Source organism: Physeter macrocephalus, chromosome 6 (assembly GCF_002837175.3).
Source record: "Physeter macrocephalus isolate SW-GA chromosome 6, ASM283717v5, whole genome shotgun sequence".
Classification (NCBI taxonomy): Eukaryota; Metazoa; Chordata; class Mammalia; order Artiodactyla; family Physeteridae; genus Physeter; species Physeter macrocephalus.
Window position 1 is genome coordinate 52,698,318 of NC_041219.1, and position 3,362 is coordinate 52,701,679.

The 3,362-nt window shown below is 55.9% G+C and overlaps 1 protein-coding gene across 2 annotated transcripts in view; it reads left to right on the top strand.

Moving 5' to 3' along the window:
• Positions 1-623: 623 nt before the first annotated feature.
• The window catches only part of MICAL3 (microtubule associated monooxygenase, calponin and LIM domain containing 3), a 177,330-nt gene continuing 174,591 nt past the window's right edge, over positions 624-3,362 (top strand). The window contains exon 1 of one of the 2 annotated variants that reach the window (XM_028490750.2): positions 624-810. The gene's annotated coding sequence lies outside the window, so the exon portion shown is untranslated. The remainder of the gene's footprint in view (positions 811-3,362) is intronic. The other variant, XM_055085380.1, reaches the window with a different exon arrangement.

The window sequence follows — 3,362 nt, forward strand, 5'->3', positions numbered from 1 at the left end:
GGCCAAGATGGAGTAACCTACCGAGAGGCACACACAGATATCTGCTTCAGTTCTCTCCATATTTTCTTTTCGCTCTCTAATCCCGAAACTTGAGGATCCCCAGTCTCTTTGTTTCCCTTCTTGATAGGATCAGAAAGAAAAATTCCAGTTGTGTTGTGCGGCGGCTACTGAGCGCAACGAATACGTGCCCTTTAATCGCATCCTCTCTCCTCCCCATCTGGCCGGCTTTGATGTGCCCACCGTCCTTTTCCATTGGTCATTTCGCGCGGTTCCTCGCCCCCTTCTAAGGTTCTCAACCAATCATCTTCTCCCTAGCCCCTCGGGGCGGGCTTTGAGGAATGTACCACTGGACCCGCGGAGGAGGGGGTGGAGAGGAGGAAGGGTGTGGCGGCGGCTCCTTTCCTTACCTTCTGCATAGAACCATGAGCTTCTGGCAAAGTCTGAGCCTACGGTTAGCGACGGCGTCCCTGGGGACGCCTATCCCTGGGGATAGGAGGCAGAGCGGGTTCCGGAGGCGCGGTGATGTCAGCGCCCCGAGGCCGGGGTCCGGTGGTCGCGCCCCGGGGGCCGCAGCCCCGCCCTCACATGTGCCCGCCCCGCCCGGCGGCAGCGCTGCTACCTCAGCAGGCGCCGCGGTGCAGCCCGCGCGGGACGCCGAGCGCTGAGGAGCGGCCGTGGAGTGAGGCGCTGGCCGGAGCGGGGTCGCCGCGGGGCTGGGGCGCCGGACGCCGCGGCCCTAGGGCCGAGGGGCCGAGGTGCGGGACTGCGGGCTGCGGCCGGGACGCCGGCTCACTGAGGCATGAGGCGGAGGTGAGACGGGCTCTGGACCGGGCCGGGACCCGTGCGGGCCGGGCGCCTCCCTCTGGCCGCCGCGGCCCCGGAGCGGACGGCGGGCCCGGGTCCAGGGCGGCGGGCGGCGGGCGGGAGGCTCGGCGCGCTTGCTGTGGGCGCTGTCCGAGGCCGGGCACGAGGGGACCCGCAGGCCGCCCGCGAGTCCGCGAGCGGACGCGCCGCTGAGAAGCCGCGCCGGGGAGCGCGGGTGCGGCGGGGCCTTGACCACTCGTTCTTCCCGTGGCTCCCGTCCCCTCAGGTCCCCACGTGTCCCCCATCCTGTGTCCCCCTTGTCCTTCCTTCCCTCCAGGTCTTCCCATGTCCTCCATCCCCCTTCTCGTCCCCTCGTCTCTCCGTGCCCCCATCCCCCGTGTCCCCATCTCCCCGTGTCCCCATCCCCCCATGTTCTCCATCCCCCCGTGCCCCTGTCCCCCGTGTCCCCACCCCCTGTGTCTCCCATCCCTCCGTGTCCCCATTTCTCCGTGACCCCCGTTCCCCGTGTCCCCATCCCCTCGTGTTCCTCCGTCTCCCGTGTGCCCCTGCCCGCCTGTGTCCCCCGTGTCCCCCCGTTCCCTAAGGCGCACGGACCGCCCTCTTCTCGCGATTCCCCTCCACACTCAGTTCTGGGAAAGCGTCTCCAGCCGTACACCCCGCGTGTGAGGTCTAAGGTGGCGGCTCTTCACCGCAGGCAGCAGTTACCGCCGACATCAGGGCTTAGTGCCGGGAGATGGAGGTGTCTTGGGAGCAGTGTTTCTTCAAGGCTTACCACCTTCTCATCTTCTGGGTTGTGGATGGAGAGATGGCGTGTAAACTTTGCAAGTCCCATCCGTGTGACAGTTTGCTGGGGAGACAGTCGTTTGGATCGCACCCTAGGGTGCGGATGAGGCGGGTGTTGTAGTGAGCAGGACCGTGCCCTTCAGTTGCGGGGCCGGCAGGAGGGCTCTGTGCCTCACCACCTGGCCACACAGATGCCAGTTCCTTGTTGCGGTGCTTCTCCTGTGAGCACATCTGTAAGGGTCCCTCAAGAGGATAGCACAGGGACCTCCCTGGCGGTCCAGTGGGTAAGACTCCGCGCTCCCAGTGCGGGGGGTGCGGGTTCGATCCCTGCTGGGGAACTAGATCCCGCAGGCCGCTTGGTGCGGCCTAAGGGAAAAGAAAAGAGAGGCCAGTATAAACTTCTTATTTGATCTTCAAACGGACTTGGTCAGAAACTTGACTCAGGTTGTTGTGGCCCTACAGTGAATGCTTCTTGTGCTCCAGGTTTTAAAAATTTTTTAACTTTTTGGATAGTATATTAAATACCATGAGTTAATTCCAGAATTATAGGGAAAACAGGATTTAGGTGTTCCTCTTGCAAAGAATCTTTAGGAACTTGGACCTGGTTCCTAGCTAAGCCTCCTTTTTGTGTTCACAGCACTAACCTTTGAAATGTCTGGAACTTGACTGCTAGGTTGTGAGGTTTTTTTTCCCCCACCTGGGATGGTCCAGGTGACTGCTGTTTCCTGGTGTTCTAGGTGTTGGGGAGAAAATGGGCTTTGGAGTAATGTATACCAAGTATTTAGTGCAATGCCTGACACGCAGTAGATGATTAATAACCACAAATGATTTTCTTCTTCCCTGTCTGGTTTTGGGAGACCCATGGATGGTGAAATCAGATGCAGTTTTGTTTGCATGCTCCCTTCTTAAGTTAGGACTAGTCCTCCAACCTCCCCACTCCTCTTCCCATCCCAACCCCTAGCTCTCACACCAAAATTTTTATGGTACGTTAAAAATGAAACTCAAACCTCCGGACCTAGAAGTAAATATCAAACAAGAAAAAAATTGAGCTCTTCCTTCCAGCTCATGTGTGCATTTTTTTCAGAAAGGATGGTGTACACCGTGGAAGAGGTCTTACACTGCTCACACAGGTGAATAAATGGTCAGAGTGGACCCTTTCTTGGGTCTGTTGAGAAGTCCTGTGGGTAAGGATTTTGGTTGTCGTTGGTTTAACCTGTCCGGGTGGAACCATAAACTCTTCCTAATTTCTCCTGGCATCGGGATGTAAGAAATGGCCCAGAGTGGGTGACAACTGACCAGCAGGCAGGGCATGGTCCTAGATTTGTGGGCTCTGCCTCTGAACTGGGGTTTACATGTGCCCCCTCCTGCTTGTACCAGGCTCCATGTGACCAGATGAAAAGGCTGTCAAACCCAATGTTCTTGAAAGAGTAAGTAGCATCATGTTTTATGTATGTCCCATAATATTGGGAGTCACATTTTAATAATAATCATACTCTGGATTTATTAATTGCTTTTCTTTGAAAAAGTGAAAGCTTTTTCATTGCCTGTTATCATTGATTTGTTTTTGTCTCTGAGGTCATCAAGTTTAGTGCAGTGTGTTATTCCTACCTTATAGATGAAGAAATGGAGGTGATGTGATTTGTTCTAAGTAGTGAGTTGATGCCTGAATTGGGCTTCAACTGAGTTTTCCTTCTTTTGGAATTTCTTTCTTTTTTTTTTTTTTTTTAACATCTTTATTGGAGTATAATTGCTTT